At 42.2% G+C, this 18,407-nt stretch overlaps 1 long non-coding RNA gene across 1 annotated transcript in view; it reads right to left on the bottom strand.

Annotated features, from left to right (window-relative positions):
- Nucleotides 1-3,302: 3,302 nt before the first annotated feature.
- Nucleotides 3,303-18,407, bottom strand: part of LOC308584386 — a 43,040-nt gene continuing 27,935 nt past the window's right edge. The window contains exons 2-3 of the long non-coding RNA XR_014006791.1: nt 14,140-14,205; nt 3,303-3,371 (exon numbers count right to left, since the gene is read on the bottom strand). This is a non-coding gene — a long non-coding RNA (uncharacterized lncRNA). The remainder of the gene's footprint in view (nt 3,372-14,139; nt 14,206-18,407) is intronic.

The following is an 18,407-nucleotide window of genomic DNA, read 5'->3' on the forward strand; positions in this document are numbered from 1 at the left end:
ATAATCCTCCGCAAAGGTAAGACATCTCATCTAGCAATAAAAAACACTGAAATGTATCACCTTTCCAAGGATGTCTCAGCTGTTTACCTGATACCAGAGTCACACACAAACACCGATGAACCAACAGCAAAGTTCAGCACTTGAATTTCACCATCTCCTTTCAACTTTTGTGAACAGATCAAACTTCACCTGAATGCAAGCTCTTATAATTGCTTGTGCTAGAACATGCCTAGATGTCTTCTTTGATGATTAAAGTTCCTTTAAGAATGTATCCCCTCCTCCACACATACACCAAATTTGTGCATGGAACTGTATCAAAGGAATGCAACCAAACCAGGTAAATTTCTTCACATGGGAAATGGCTCCTTTTTTTTTTTTTTAAGTACATGTGCTAACAAGTGTGGAATACTCAAGATAATGCAAAAATGCAATTTTTCTTCAGGACTAAGAATATTATTGAATAGTAATGGATGTTCTGATCTGGGGGGGGGATTAAATTATTCTCTTAATTAAAATATGCAGGAAAGTTAATTTCAAAACATTTTATCACAACCAAAAGTGAACAGCTGCTTTTTATTTTGACACAATTGCTCCTAACTATATTCGGAGATGTAATTGCATGGAGATATATCAATGAGAACCGAGACTTACTTCTGAGTAGACTTTAATAAGAGTGCATTGTAAGACACACTTCCTGCCTTAAGAAAATGAACCACCTTATCTTTTAAGGTCTGTGAGGCAAAGCAAAGGGAAAACAATGTAATAAATTCCAATAGATTCAGTGAAACGGGGAGATAATGAACTAGTAGTAAATCCTAGATAAAATAGAGAGTCTTAAAATTGGGGGTGGAGGAGATGATGCATGCCTTCCCCTGTGAGATTCCCATAGGCATGTGATTGGCCACTGTGAGAATAGCATGCTGAACAAGCCCTAATCCATCAAAGATTATTAAGTCGTTAAAAAAGCAAGGCTAAATTAAGGTAAGACAACAGCTGAACTTTGGTGTGTCTGTGTAAGTCACCAGAATTCAGTGGCTGCTCCCAGATTTTTGAATTCCCTCCCTAGAGAAGTTAGACTGGCACCCTCCTTGTTGTCTTTCTGGTGCCAGATAAAGACTTTCTTATTCCAACTGACTCTGGGAAACTGACTGCTTTTAATGAAAGGGCTGGTGCCATGCTGTTTTTACTCTGTGTATTCTATTAATGTTTACTTTTTAAATTATTGCTTTTTTCCTATTTTTTTTTAGCTGCCTTGAGTCCCTATCAAGGAAAAAGGCAAGATATATATAAATATATAATCTTAATAACAATCGTTGGCTTCCCAAAACTCAAAGACACCATGCAAGAAGGCATGAATTTTATGAGGTAATTATGAGGAACTTTAGCTTGACTTCTACCTACTTTAGCTTAGCCAAATTAAGAAACCACAGTAAGTTTTTGTATTATTTAACAGTGTGCATCCCTAAGAAACCATTACAGAACAATAGGTTGGCGCTAACCACAGAATGGGCACAAGAGTAGTATTGCTCCCCAAGGTCTTCTTGCGCAGCACTGGGCAATTAACAGCCTTTGTACTATTTCCACAAAAAACAAGAAATCTTACCTCAGGTCAGTTCTGATTCTCTATTTTCCAGTATGAGTGCTATGTTCGGGCCTTCTTCAGTACTGCAAGTATAAGCATGATAAATACAGTAGTTAACAAACAGGCTCACGTCACAAACTGAGCAGTGAAATCCAGAGGCCATTTTTGGTGAAGAGATGCTCAGATTTCAGGAATTACAGGTGTTCCTGAGCAAATTAAATCAGCACTGAGAAGCTGTTGTTAACAATTCACTATTAACCTGATTACCAACCTCTAGTATTCATCTCTCAGTGGGTAAACAGAGAATCAGTGAGAAGTTACATGCAGCTGATATTGCTTTGCATTCAGAAACATCCATGTACCTTGCCAATGACTTCCCTTGTGTTCCTCATGCCGAATGTGGTAGCAGAGACATGCATATAACAAATCATTCCTTGATTCTCTCTCATAATCAGTACAAAGGAAGCTATGGAATTTATATATGGAGAGAATTTCATAATACATACACCACAGCATTTCATACCAGCAATTCTCTGAATGATTTATGTCCTTTGCATATAATTGGAGGCGGGTGTATAGCTTTTGCCACTTTTGTGCAATATTTGTATGAAGTGGGATTACTCTGATGTTTCATAAAATACATATTTATGTACTTCTCTCTGGTCTTTCAAAAAAAAAAAAAAAGAATACTCCTTTAAGTTTGATGAGTTACCGGTATCTATAGCAGAGATCTTTTGAAAAGATGACACTCCTTTATTACCTGTGTTACCAAGAAGGTAAAGTTTAATTGCAAATGGTAATTGCTCCTCATTTCCACATCACGTTTTATGTGCAAGGTGTGCTACAATCTTTTGTTCAACAAAAAAAATAAAATCCACTTATCTGCACTACACTGCCATAATGTTACTGGTTGACCGTCTGAGCCCTGTTCTCTCATGCCCAAATGGATTTACTACTCAAGCCTGAGGTGCATTTTATAATTGAAGAGAAGTAGGCACTATTCAGAAAGTTCCCCTGGGTGTCAAGAGTTTAGACACACCAGGCCCATCTTTAGAGCAGCTATCAGCATCATCGTTAAATTATGGCATTTGCTCCCACGAGAGGTAGAAATGGCCACCCACTTGGAGGACTTAAAAATAATATTAATTAATGAAATATAAGGCTATGTTCTGTTGGAGATGGAATGCCTTTGAATCACAAATGGAAAGAGGACTTTTGCACTCAAGTTCTGCTTCCTATAAGCATCAGATTGGCTGCTATGAGAATAGAATGCTGGACTACAAATTATATCCACTTATTACATACATTTGTATAAGGTATGTGGTGGATTTTTTTGTTTATGTTTTTACGGTATATATGTGCAAATATGAATAAAAATTTATGAATTAGAATGCTGGACTATTATTATTTCAATTTATTACTTGCCTTTCACCACAAGGTCCCAGGGTAGATTACAACAACATAAGATACAATGTTTAAAACCGTTTATAACAAATTACAGTCACAAAAATAGGGTGGGTTCTAAAAATACCATTATAAGTTCCTGGGGTACCTGGACTTCCTCTTCTAATTCCTTGGTGCCAGATGCTGAGGTTACCATGTTAAAAATACAAGCCAGGAGCCAGCCTGGCGATGGCCTGCTAAAGATGGGTCATTAGCTGGGACAAAGGGAGTGGCACTGTGCCAGAGGGCAAATGGGAGGGGCCCCTCTCCCAACTCAGAAGTAGCGCTGGAGGCAGAGTTGGAAGGAGGGCAGTTGTTTTCGGGATTGCAGTTGGGATGCTGTAAGCTGCAGGAAAAATTAGTTTGAAAGCGGCGGAAAACTGGAGAAAGCAGGGTTAGAGCAAACCAAAGGCAGCAGCCATGGAAGAATCATGATCTTCTGGAATGCTGGAAGCCCCTCTATCGTAGGCTCAGGTTGTATGTATGTGTAAATAAGCCATATATCATAAAGACACCACAGTCTCTGCTGTGCCTCATTTCCAAAGGAAACACGAATCCTGGGTACCGTATATACTCGAGTATAAGCCGACCCGAATATAAGCCGAGACACCTAATTTTAGCAGAAAAAACTGGGAAAACTTATTGACTTGAGTATAAGCCGGTTCAGCATACCACAAACCTGCTGGTGGCAGCAGCGGCAGAGGAAGAACAAGCAGCCCAAAAGGGCTCCTTTCAGGCCGCTCGTCCCTCCGCCGCCACCCGCCTCACTCGAGTATAAGCCGAGAGGGGCTTTTTCAGCATAAAAAAATGTGCTGAAAAGTCAGCTTATACTCGAGTATATACGGTAAGTGCCTGGAACCTCTGGAATCTCACACTGCTTGGAGGCTGGAGTGGCGAGCCACAATACATATCTCAAAGACATGTCTCAAAGTAAAGAGATATGTCTTCAGAATGCAATAGAAACTGTGAAATCAAGATGTCAGATACACCTCTGTGGGGATGGAATTCCACAGTTGAGGAATTCCACAATGAGCTGAGTGGGGATCTTCTTATGTTCTGATTACCTGAACTGAATACTGACTACATGGTATCGTAATGGAATTGGGCAGGGTTCAAAAAACAGTTCTAGTCTCCATTAAAAGTCACATTAGGGGGTTAAAAAAACCCCCCGTCTGGCTCCAAATGTAGAACTATGATACTGATGGAACAGCTTTAAACAATGATACAGTTTTAGCCTGATGAATTCTGAAGTGCTCAATTATTTGTCAGTGCGTGAGGAAGAGGGTGGGGTGGAAATGTGTCACCACAGTTCTCTGATTTCATGAAGCAACACCTGAAGAGCACAATGTTAAGCTGCCTTAAAAGTGCTTTTTCATTATTAAGAAAATGTGATGCACATGTTCGTTGCAGGATGTTGCTATTCCCCAGCATGTAAACTGGGAAAGCACAAAGCAAGCAGGCAGGAAGATCAACTCCAGCCTCCTCAGGGGGCTACAGGGCTGATTATATCAAGCCAACATTTAGTCCACTTTATATATTAGGAATTGGAGGGTATCTGTTTTCTTAAAAAATAATAACAACACAAAATGCAACCAGACCCAGTGATTCCTTGCAGGTGAGAAAAAATAGGCCCACAAAACTCCTCTCCTCACATGAGTTCACAAATCAACGTTTTTATTAGATTTCTTGCCCACTCTCTACTGTGAGGTCCCAGGGACAATAGCAAAACCACTTAAAACAAATTACAGTCAGAAGAATAGGGTAGGTCTTTAAAAATACATCTCAGGTGTCAAAAACCAGGGCAAAGAGGTGCATATGACAGGTGAATGTGCCAAATTCACCTCTGAGGGGCAGAAATTCCATAGCTTAGGGGCAGCCACCCTGAATGCCCTCTCCTGGAATGCTACCCCCAACACTTCTGAGGGCAGTGGAACTACCAAGAGGGCCCTCTCTGCTGATCTTGATCTAGAAAGGGCCTGTAGAGAAGCATGTTTGGGGCCTAAGTCAATTAGGGCTGTGGCATGGACGGTGGAAACTGGAAAGAGGGGTGGCAGTGGCAAATCCCTACTTTTCTCACCTAGCCCCCTAAGCTACTCTGCTACCCTCAGGCATGGTGGAGGTCACCATCCTGTTGCCAGCACTGTAGAAGGATTCATCTGCTGGGTTACAACAAGAAATGCCATCTCATTCTTACCTCAGGCAGGAAAATATATTGGGTTGGCCCTGGCTGCATGTGAAGAGCTACTTCCACTAGTGAAGAGAATGGAGCAGCTCCTTTCACAAAAGAGTATGTGTGAAGCTCAGGACTGATGGCTGCTTTGAACCCTTGCATACACAATAGGAACATGGCTGAGTTTGCAATCTGACTCACGTCACATAAAAACACTGTTTGTGTGAACTTATTGTGGGTGGTTCATATACGGCTGCCCCAGTTCCTACAACAGCAGTTTGGCTCAGGACTCTGCCCCAACTGTGTCCCTGGTGACTGCAAGCACTAGTCTACAGGAGAATACGAGTGGGATCCAGTGGATCCCCTCCTTTTGTAGGTGAGGCCCTTCAGTGGGTTGCAGCAGTTGTCCTCTTTTTTGGTCAAGCAAATCATCTCTCCCTCCCTCCCACCCACCCACCCTTCACCCAGTGGAAAAGGGAAGCAGTGGAAAAATACATCTGAGCCTCTAAATCGGGGGTGGGAAATGTGTAGCCCTCCGTGCTAATATGCAGTTATTATAAACAGTACCATATGCAGTACTGAATAAGAGTGCAATAAATTCAGATGCCTGGATGATGAAGACGTGTCTTGTTGAATCATGGTGAGAAGATCTTTCGGATGAAAACTGAACAATGCAAAGATGGAACAATACTAAGGGGAGGGAAGCCAATTTTATCATTCCAGTGTTTACTTTAAAATTGAAGGATGTAAATTAGCTAAACTAATTTAAAAATGAGTACAGTATTTTGTTAAGAGGAGGGTCTGGGCTAAATGCTAGGAGCCCAGGATCACTCCAAAGCAAATCTATGTCATTTACTTTTTTAATGATTGCTGTTTATTTTCAGAAACAGACAGCACAACATTGCGGTGTACTTTCCATTGATTGCATAAACAAAACAAACAAAGCCCAAATGTATAACTAGAACAATACAATGCACAACTATCACCAATGTGAAACAGGATTGGACCACAGTGGTGGGGAGAGGATTGAGCCCTTTGCTATTCCCATAGTATGGATCCAGAATGGGGCTCCCCTAAACATCCAACTGCTATTTGCATACTTCTCATTATTTTTACTATGGATCACCATAGCTGCTACTACAGGAGTAGGGAGCCTCAGGTGCAGGGCTGAATGTGCCCCTGCAGGTTTCTCTATCCAGCCCTAGAGACTCCACCCAGGCCACACACACCAGGCCTGCACCCTCCATTAGCCATTTTACCTGTTCTAATACCTGTAGCTTGCCTGGCCACACCCACTACTGCTATGCAGCCCCTGGAAGGTTTCCCATGAGGAACTGTGGCGCTTGGCATGAAACAGGGTCCCCAGTCCCTATGCTAAGGTCCTGGGTGTAGAGTCCTTCACTCCCTCTTCCCCAATTATCATTACTACTACTGCTACTTTTATGAAGGTATATGCTGCCATTAAAAGAATAAAGGACCCTGTGCTGTGTGAGAGGCAAGGAAGTTAAGATCTCCCAAGGTAGGAAGCTGGAAGAAGAAAGGGAAGCTCCCAAGTGAAAGCTGGGTATGTTCATCACTCTCTGTGTGGGATAAGAGTTAAGATTTACCTAGGAGAGAGGACTTTGCATTTTTTCCTTCTCCTTTTTATGTTAGGTGGGGGTTGGTTGGTTTTTTGTAATGTTTAAGGAAAGTCTCAATAAAGCTTTCCAAACAAATAAAGAAAGCATACTATTTTTCCATAGTGCCTTACAACATGTAAAAACAATTAAAAACCATATAAAAGGTGAAACAACGTATCAATTAATTATAGTAAGCACTTCAATTTGGTTGGGGTGGTGGCAGCTCTACCCCTTTTGGTAAAAACAAAACCCCAAATTTGGTAAAACCCCAATTAATTTATCTTCTTTTTTAAAAAATCACACGCATCCTGCTTTAAATGCAGAATACGGATGGCACCCCAGCCCCTTGCCCCACAGTCTGAAAGAACGATGGACAAGTCTGTCAGTTTTGGCTTCTCTTGCTTTCTCATTTTTCCAGTCTCAACTTCATTCTTCTCCTTATTTGCCACACCAGTTTGCAAATACAGTGGTACCTCGTTACAGATAGGTACCTCGGTTTAAGAATAGCCCTGTTTATGAACTATTCGGTTTATGAACTCTGCAAAACCGGAAGTAGTGTTCCGGTTAGCAAACGCATTAGGGAAAACACGCCTCGGTTTAAGAACTGACTTCCGGAAGTAGCTGGGACAAAGGGAGTGGCACTGTGCCTGAGGTACCAATGTATATCTATTTTTAAATCTTTGCAAAAATTCAACAGTTTCAATGCAAATTTATTAAACGATATACATTTTTGTACATAGGTTTGCCTGATATTAGCAATTTCCCCTGATAATCACTGGGTCATGTAGGTTAGCCGCATCCCCTGCCACCATGCCCCCTGGCCACAGCCCTCTGCCCCCACACTCAAAGGGATGCCGCAGGCATACTGACATATGTGCGTAGAGCTTATTCGTGCAAGGGGGGATTCTGGGCCAATCTGTATCTGTACTATGAAAGAGCTTCATGGTCATATCATATGTTATCATGCATGTTAGGGCCCCTTCTCATGTCATGTGAGCTAGTGGCATAGCTAGAGGGCATTTCAGCAGTGAGGATCCAAACAGTGCATGTTTCGGGCACATAAGGTCTCTGCCCAACCTCAGTCACCCTAATCTCTCCAGCATCTTTATTGCTCAGTCTTCACAGGTGATTTAATGTTGTATACAACTCGAGAAAGGAGGCATCATTTTATTTGAAAGGTTAAGGAGAAATCTCTTGGAACAGAGTATTTCAGACCTTGAATTGGTAGGAGGATGCCCTGTGCGCTAAGCCTATGATGAGAGCAAGATGGAACATTGTCATATAGCTCTGATTATATTTGTTAGATAAACTCTTTATGGCATTGTGGCCTAAGATTTATTAGTGCTCCTTTCATGAAAGAACTGATCTCAATGATTGCCAAACAAAAAAGAATATAAGGTGAGGGCAAGTCCTCCAAATTCTGTCATCTCATCTGCCTTGTAAACTTTGCCTACGTCACCTAAGTAGATTAATGTATGTTTTATGTAGACTGTCAACAATTAATCACACAAGAGGCAAAAGGTTAAAAAGCAAGAATGGAGGCGTAAGAAGAAATTCACATCAGAAATCCACAAACATTCCCAGGATCGTTCCCATGAGGCATAACATTAATTCAGGATGTACCCTCAGATATATATGGTAAAAAAATTAACTTCCTTTTTTTTAAAAAAAAATGAAATTGGCTATGCCAACCCCAATTTGAGTTTTATGAATTTGTTTTCCTCTTCCCACACCATTGCTTTTTCTTTTCGTATCATGCCTTTTAGATTGAGAGATTGAGTTGTTTTTTAAAATTTCTGTACAAGCAGTATTTTAGGTGCATTGTCTTACTATATATTATTTTTGTAAGAAAAAAGTTATTCTACAGCCTCACAAACTTCAGTGTGACAACAGCAAGGTGAGTGAAACAGGAAGACTGGTGGTGCGAGTAAGCTGACTGGCAGATGGGTCTTCCCATGTTCCCCCAGCTGCTGCTGCTGCTGCCACCACCCGCCTGCATGCATGCACAACAGGGTGAGGGAAGACCAGGATCCAACTGAGCAGGCAGCCCAGCTGACCAAATGACTGGGTGGGAATTCCAGCAGAGCAAGGAAGCTGGCCACTCCCTCCTAGCAGTGGTACCGATTTGATTGGCAGCAGGAAACCTGCCCGAATCCTATGCTACTGGTGTCCACAAAAAAACCTGGCTGAGAGGAACTCTTTTTCAGACTAGAGATGTAAAATGTGCACTTGGTCAACCACTAACATAAAAGCGATTCATCATGTCTTTTGGACCACCGTTTTTATGCCTCCTATGATTAGCTTTATTTGGATTATGGAATTCCACACAAGTACAGAATGTGATGAGCACCAAATTCACTTTCCTAATAATCTGTTTTTGTTTTAACTGCACTCAGTTCCTGCTTGCAAGATTCCCATAGGCATCTGGTTGGTCACTGTGACTAGATGGGCCACTGGCTTCATCCAGCAGGGATATTCTTATGTTCCCACTTGGACTACTGTGATGCGCTCTACGTGGGGCTACCTTTGAAGGTGACCTGGAAACTACAACTAATCCAGAATGTGGCAGCTAGACTGGTGACTGGGAGCAGCCACCAAGACCACATAACACCAGTCCTGAAAGACCTCCATTGGCTCCCAGTATGTTTCCAAGCACAATTCAAAGTGTTGGTGCTGACCTTCAAAGCCCTAAATGGCCTCAGCCCAGTATACTTGAAGGAGCGTCTCCACCCCCATCATTCTGTCCAGACACTGAGGTTCAGCTCTGATGGCCTTCTGGCAGTTACCTCACTGTGAGATGTAAGGTTACAGGGAACCAGGCAGAGGGCCTTCTCGGTAGTGGCGCCTGCCCTGTGGAACGCCCTCCCATCAGATGTTAAGGAAATAAACAACTATCTGACCTTTAGAAGACATCTGAATGCAACCCTGTATATGGAGGTTTTTAATGTTTGATGTTTGATCGTGTTTTTAATATTCTGTTGGGAGCTTCTAGATGGGCAGGGTATAAAAAATAAATTATTATTATTATTATTATTATTATTATTATTATTATTATTATGAATAGCTAGTGCTGTAAAAATTAATCATCTCTTTGGCAGCATACATACGGGTGTGGGGGTTTATTCAGATTCTCTTGCATATGTTGGACACAACTGGAAAGGTATTCGTGCATGGAAGCCTGCTTCTGCACACAGATTGCTGGATCTGACTGCTAACATCTGTGATGAACTGCACACAAACCCTGCTTAGTACAAGTTCCTTTCAAGGCCAGATGGAAAACAAGCGGTCTCCACACAAACTCACCACAGGCACAAAGGTTGTATGCTGTTGTGCTTCAGCATTTGCTGAGGTCACACTGTAACCATGTATATCTTCTCCTTCGCCGATAACCTCACATTCTTCTTTCCACTTTGTGGAGTTTAGTGAACATCAAGGCCTACTATCCTTTCTTCACACACACACACACACACACACACACACACCCTCCCCAGACTGTTTGGCTCCTCATTGTATGAGAAAATTCTTTCTCCATCAGGTAGTTTACAAGGAGTACTAAGTCATTCTCTGGGACAAGTCTCTGTGTGCCTCAAACAGTGCCAAGGAGCACTGAGGGGAGGAAATAACAGTTAAGCACAAATTTGGAACTTGAAATTGCCAACATACAAATAGTAACCAGAGAACAGAACCTTGATTTGAAACATGTTTTCTTCCAGGAACAGGCTTCTTATTCCTTTAATTGCTACGCATCTCCCTATCCATTCCAGGAATGGCTGTGGGAAGTGTTCAAGGAATTCTTTACCAGCTCTCCCTGGTGAACCATTTGCCTGGCATGCAAGGTCTGATCAGAGTTGCCAGATCAATATTTAATTTTAAAATATGGAGCCAGAGGGACACTGTCATATTCTGTAGCAAAGGTTATCAAAGCTGTGGACCAGGAGTGCCTAACCTGTGGCTGTCTCTACATGTTGTCAGACTTCAAATCCATTCGGTCTCCGAGTGTGTGACCCATGGTCAGCTGTGATGAAAGCTGTAGACAAAGAGTATCTGGAAGGCCACTCCTGCTTTAGAGTGATAATCTAACAGAGTTCTTTTTAGAGAAGGGACACATTCACACTATACATGTAATGTACTATCATACAGTCATGGCTTACCCCAAAGAAATATGGGAGCTATAGTTTAAGTGTGCTGAGAGTTGTCGGGAGACCCCTATTCCCCCCACAGAGCCACAGTTTCTGTAATGCCTTCTGAAGAGAGATTATCAAAACACTCTGGGAACTGTACCTTTGGGGGGGGGGAAGGGTCTCCTAACAATTCTCAGCATTTTTAAAAAAGTACAGTGTCCATAATTCTGTGGGAGGAGGCCATGGCTGTTTAAAGAGGTATCATAGTGCTTTAAATGTATGGCATGAATGTGACATAGGTTTGGACATCTCTTTGACCTGTTTTAATTTGTTGGAAGCCATCCAGAGTGGCTGGGGGAATATAGATAATCATTATCATCATCATCTGTTGTTGTTGTTGTTGTTGTTATACCTTGGTTCTAAATCCCAACCTTGCATGTGGTTTTAGTCTGGGTCACATATGATATCCATTACTTGATTTGCACTACTTGATTACATAACTGTAAACTGGGTGGCTTGAAGCTGAGTGCGTGAATTGGCTCCGGGAAAAAGCACTATGTCTGAACTGATGTTGAAGTTCTGCTGCACCACCATTCTATGACTGGCTCCATCCTATGCACCCTATTTTTATGACTGCCCCAGCTGCTCATTTATCACTGACTCCACCCTATGTAATCTTTTTATCACTGGCTCTGCCCCATGTTTCCCATGCTGGGATCTGCACTTGCAAAGCCATTTTGTGATTGGCTTTGCCACCAGCTGTCATTGTGTGACTGGCTCTGCACTGAGCCACTCTTTTAAATGATATGACTCTATAATTTCCTACCGTCTCAAATGAGCCCTGAGAACAGAAAGTTTGAGAACTCCTCATACATGGCACATCTTTCAGATGAGCGAAGTTACCACTTGATACTGGAGTCATCAAATAATAGAGTGAACCATCTTACTTTTTCCATGTGTTCAGTATGATAGTACTCTGTGATCCCCTGCTTTAAAATGGAGTCTCAGAAGAATTCAGCCCTATAACCCAAAGCTGGAAAAGTTGGTTTAGCCTTGGATAGACAGTGTGGTCTCACCTTGTGGATTTCCCTGAATCCAAAAGGCAAATGAGGACACTATTAATAATCAGCAGATACAGCTTGTAGGTAGGTTTTTACATTTCAAAGGTTGGGGTTTTTCTTCAAGATAAAACTTACAACAAGAACAAGAAAAAACAAAAAAGTAAACAATGAAAGGATTTCTTTAGACATAGGGCCAAGCTACACATTACGAGAGAGACCCATGACTGGACTGCCCAATTTTTTTCTCTTTAAATGAAATGCAGCTATGGGTGGAGAAAGCAATTTGCTTTGTTTCATTTTACTCTTTCCCACAGTGCTATTTTCCAGATTAAAACCACCAGTCCCCCAAGATGTTTGTCCCAGAGGGCATTTCTCTTCACGGATTGTAAGCTACTCTGTCTCAGTTTTACCACCGCCCATCCACCAGGGCACTATGTAGAAAACAATGGATTAAACTTCTTGAACTAGGAGACAAACTATTAACACTGTTGTGTTCACCCTAATACCTGGGCAGTGAGAGACTACAGGGGTCCCAGCACTTATCCAGGGTTCCATTTCTTTGCAATGAAGGTCAATGGAGACTGTGGTGTCTTTAGAACACATGGTTTTATTTACACATATATACAGCCCGAGCACTGGATTGAACAGCTCACAGCATTAACACTCCCAACAGATCTTGCATCCCCATTATTTTCCAGGGAGGTTCCATAGCTTTGAATTCAACCCACAGAGAAAAACAAGTCTCTTTCTCCCTAGCTTCCAGCCCAGCCAAACTTACACACAGACTCCGGCTAACTCTGCTATTATTCTCCTACCTACAAGATGATGTCACTCCAGCCCCACTCCCTCAGCCCCAATCCAGATCTGCTTTGGCATCAGAAGATTAGATCACAGATTTATTTATTTATTGCATTTATATCCTAGCTTTCCTCTGCGGAGCTCAAGGCAGTAGAGATTCTTTCCTTCACATTGTCTCCTCATAGCTATCCTGTCTTGCACACTAATCGTGACTGAGTGAGAATTTGAATGTGGGTCTTGTTTGTCCCTCAAGAAAACAGGAGAAAACTCTACCTGCTCCGAGAGAAGCCTCTCTCATTCAGAGATTGGCTCCACACCAGGTGTTTTGTCTGAGATTGCCCACTCTCTGTTTTCCCATAGAGAATTTGGATGATACTGTTGCCAACTAATTGCATTCCAGGGTTTTCTATTGGGATCTTTTCCCCTGAACCTGATTTGTATTGCACATGCACACACATTTTCTTAAAATGTAATTGCAGCACCGTTATGTCCACTGTGGACTGGCAAACCCCAATGAGGCTATTTGGGGCTACTGTGTCTTGACAAGAAGCTTCCTCCTTGCAGCTTCTCTCTCTAACTGCTTCCTGTGGTCCAGCATGGTTGATAAATTGCCTTGTATTTAGTCATTCCCTGCAAGGTGGGTTTTTTAAAAAAGACCATTTTCCTCTTATTATCCTCCCGCCACTTTCTTTTAAAATGGAACAAGCACATCATTTCCAAGACAGCTCCTTGAACAAGAAAGGCAAAAGAAAAAAGTGAGCCTAGCCCAGGTAGAGTAGACCAAAAATGATCCCAAAATAGGCACCACAGCATGACGGGGCTCTCTGCTAGAAAAGCAAACTGAGGGACAATCCCATGTGTTTTTACTAAAGCTGTTAATTCACTCCTCACATCTCTCATTCAAGTCATCAATCACAACATAACCAAAATAGAGCTCAGAGCGCAGCTGCTAGCATGCCACTGTAAATGAACCTTCTGCCAATGGAGCCCTGCCCCGCCAAGTTGGCGTCATCAGAGAGGGGAAAACTCAACAGGAAAAATAAACTAATCAGGTACCACAGACCCTTTCCTTAAGGGGAAAAGGGCTACTCACTTTTAACTATTTGTAAGCACATTCACCAGTAAGCCATTGGCTGGAAAGTAACCTGTTTGGGGATGTGGCCTTGTGGAAGCTCAGTAGCAAAGACCTTTTGAAGAGAACTTCTCACCACGACATCACCATAATTCTCCACCTAGTATGAGCAATGTCACTGTGTGTGGTTCTTTTAAAGCATAACACCTGTGAGGAGGAGTCATACCAACCATGTAATAACTCAAAGCATAAAGTTAAAGGAAGATTGCGTACCTGTAGGGGGGATGCGATCGTCATTATGTAGGCTGTCCTGTTCAAGAAGGTCATGGATTTCTTCTTCTGGAAGCAAAGCACATAACAATTTTTACAAAGGGAAACATCTGAACATCGTGTATAAACTGGATATGAATGTGGCTTTGACGATCCTCATCTTCTAAATCTGTAGCCAATTGTTTATTTGCTTTTTCCGCAAAAGGTTTTTATATGCATTCATGTTACTATTTAAATAATTATGTATTCTATGTTTGTTTATGGTTCAGATTTACATATTTTTAAACAACACGAAAGTATATCATACAAAGTGTTGTTTTGTCCTTGTAATAATGTTACCACCTCATCAAATTTCCAGACATCCCTAACTAGGGATTATGAACAAATTTAATTCAGTTTGGATTCAAAGGCAAACCTTCCTAAAATCACAATTTCAAAAACAAGGAGAGCCAAAGCACAGCCTCCCTTCAAAACCTGCACACATCCAAATTTTGTGACACAGATCCCCCAACCAAACAATGTTTGTATATATTGAGGGAAAGCATACATAAAACTGAATATATTCATGAAAATAGCATACAAAAAGCATTATAATAAAGCAAAATTGCTTGCAAAAATGTATACCTTTGTCAAAACGGCATACAAACATATGTTTATTAGCAGAAATTCACAATAAAATGCTGGTGAATTTCTGGTGGTGATCTCACTAAAATACTGATTGGGAAAATGAGAAATTGAGAGAATTGGAATTGACAGATTTATCCAGCCCTATCCCTAACCAAAATTTTATAAAAACGTGTTGGCAGGCCAAATTAAAAAATGTATCCTTGGTACTTGCTGAACAAGGCCCACTACTTCTTTTTTTGCTTCTTCTGGTGCTGCCCTCTTCACTTATGTTTTGTGATTCACAAGGTGATCAGATACAAAGAAGAAAATAACTAGGATACCTTTAATAGTTGTGCCAATGAGAGAATCTGGGCAGGTGGGCCTGGCTGTGATGGCAACACTCTAAGGCTAAGCAGTGCTGCACAGCTGGATGAAGCCATCCTTTAAATTTCCCACAATTCCTCAGAGAGATGCTAGATTAGGGGCATTATGGGAAATTAGATATAACTAATTGGCATTACTCGGAGTGTTGGGTCTCTTTAAAAAAGAGGGTTGATGGAGTAGCATTGCTATGGCTGCTGTAAGATGATTGTTGTTGTTTAGTTGTTTAGTCGTGTCCGACTCTTCGTGACCCCATGGACCAGAGCACGCCAGGCTCGCCTGTCTTCCATTGCCTCCTGCAGTTTGGTCAGACTCATGTTTGTAGCTTCGAGAACACTGTCCAACCATCTCGTCCTCTGTCGTCCCCTTCTTCTTGTGCCCTCCATCTTTCCCAACATCAGGGTCTTTTCCAGGGAGTCTTTTCCAGGGAGTATTGGAGCCTCAGCTTCAGGATCTGTCCTTCCAGTGAGCACTCAGGGCTGATTTCCTTAAGAATGGATACGTTTGATCTTCTTGCAGTCCATAGGACTCTCAAGAGTCTCCTCCAGCACCATAATTCAAAAGCATCAATTCTTTGGCGATCAGCCTTCTTTATGGTCCAGCTCTCACTTCCATACATCACTACTGGGAAAACCATGGCTTTAACTATACGGACCTTTGTTGGCACGGTGATGTCTCTGCTTTTTAAGATGCTGTCTAGGTTTGCCATCGCCTTTCTCCCAAGGAGCAGGCGTCTTTTAATTTCGTGACTGCTGTCACCATCTGCAGTGATCATGGAGCCCAAGAAAGTAAAATCTCTCACTGCGTCCATTTCTTCCCCTTCTATTTGCCAGGAGGTGATCGGCCCAGTGGCCATGATCTTCGTTTTTTTGATGTTGAGCTTCAGACCATATTTTGCGCTCTCCTCTTTCACCCTCATTAAAAGGTTCTTTAATTCCTCCTCACTTTCTGCCATCAAGGTTGTGTCATCTGCATATCTGAGGTTGTTGATATTTCTTCCAGCAATCCTAATTCCGGCTTGGGATTCATCCAGCCCAGCCTTTCGCATGATGAATTCTGCATATAAGTTAAATAAGCAGATGTAAGTAAGTAAGATAAGTAAAATGATAAAGGTAAAGGTACCCCTGCCCGTATGGGCCAGTTGTGTCCGACTCTAGGGTTGCGTGCTCATCTCGCTCTAGAGGCTGTGAGCCGGCGCCGTCTGAAGACACTTCTGGGTCACGTGGCCAGCGTGACGAAGCTGCAGCTGGCGAGCCAGCACCAGCGCAGCACACGGAAATGCCGTTTACCTTCCCGCTATAAAAGCGTTTACCTTCCCTATTTATCTACTTGCACTTAAGAGTGCTTTCGAGTGCTAGGTGGGCAGGAGCTGGGACCGAGCAACGGGAGCTCACCCTGCCACGGGGATTCGAACTGCCGACCATACGATCGGCAAGTCCTAGGCATTGAGTTTTTACCCACAGCGCCACCTGCGTCCTAAGTAAGATGATAGGGGATGCTAATTTTGACCCTGCATACAAGGATGAGAAAAGCTATACTTGTTGAAATTCCTGAAAGATATAGCGTCACAATTCTTTTCATGTTAATTCACCCTATATGATCATTGTTATCAGCACCATCATTACCATAATTACATTTGTTTCCCACCCTTCACCAACAGGTCCCAGGGCAGGTTACAACAATTTAAAATTCAAGATTAAGAATAGTTAAAATAGATTACATACAGAGGAATAAGGTGGACAATGAAAACTCACATCTTAGGTGTCAAAGGCCAGGCTAAAGAGGTTGTCTCTTCAGCATTTGCCAGGTGCTGTATGGTGAAGAAACCAGAAACGCCTCTGTGGGGAGGCGGTTCCACAACTCAAGGGCTGCCATAGAGAATATCCCCTCCTACTAACTGAAGTTTCCAAGTCGTCTTTAAGGGCAGCTCCACATAGAGTGCACTGCAAGAATCCAGCCTGGAAGTTGCTAGATCATGGAATATCATGACCAAGTCATTTCTGTGGCCATAACTGGAAATACTGTAGGCACTCCTAGCCACCAAGGGCCTCAAGTAACAATGCTGGACCCAGAAGTGTCCCCAGACTACGAACCTGCTGCTTGCAGGGGGAGAAAGCAAATAATGTACTCATAACACATTTCTTCCAAATGGGAGGAAAATGGCACATTTACCGGGCACCAGGCTACACTGGGGAGGGTCAGTCAAACATCTCCCTCTACATGCTCAGACTCATCGTGAGCTTGATTAGGCTGTTCTTATGAATCTAAGTTTAATCAGTGCAAATCTTCCTGAAATAAATGGTGTTGCAAGAGGCCAGAACTGATGAATAGAATAAAACAATCACAATCAATCAATCCTGTCATGCAAGCTGAGGTGTTTTTTTCTCCCAAAAGGCACTTTCCAAGACATCATTAACTTGAAGAAACTTTCACTGGGAACAAATTTGTCCCACTGCTGGTGGGGGTTTTTTCCACCTACAATTGATTCCAAAATTTGTAATTGCTTACAGTGATGTTTAAATTTACCCAAGGGTGGGCTGCAGTGAAGAAATAACATTGTATTTAATTATGTTTATTTTCCATAGAACTTGCACCGTGCCATCAAGTATTACATAAAATGAAACCTCTAAGCTTAGTCAAAACAATGAAAATGTGGAGGCATAAACCCACAGAGGCAGAGAAATTATCCTAGACTAGTGTTGTCCAAGTACCATATCACTGATTCCTATCAAGCCATCACAGGAAAATGGTCATAATATAGATTCATTATAGTTCTTCAACCATGAACTGTATGTTATGGATGGGTGACACACACATTTCGAATATCAGCACCACAGTGATCGCCACTAATAGACCATCCACCATTCATATCAAACATCTCACTTTGGATCATACCCAAGGTGCCATGCATGGTGCCACAGTGCAGACACTAGTGAAATAAAGTGCTACAGGAGTAAACTTTTGCACATACAATGGGACTTTGTCTTCTCCCCACTGAAGCTCCCATGCACACACCCCATTTGATCAGTGTGTTGATAACACCCATTTCTATGGGTGAAATTCAGGATCTTGCTGTCTCAGCTTGCCTGATAGCATGCTCCCCCTCTCTTCCTCACCCCATACTGTTCTAATAGGTCTCCTGATCCTCTACTGTGAGGGCACAGAGAGAGTTGGGGAAGCTATGTTTAATGTTTACATAAATTTAATGTTTACATAATTTTACTGTTATGTTCATGTTGTCAGGAGCTCAGGCCTACACTCGAGTAGGAGCCTGGTAGAGACAC

Source organism: Podarcis bocagei, assembly GCF_964188305.1.
Source record: "Podarcis bocagei genome assembly, chromosome: 1".
Lineage (NCBI taxonomy): Eukaryota > Metazoa > Chordata > Lepidosauria > Squamata > Lacertidae > Podarcis > Podarcis bocagei.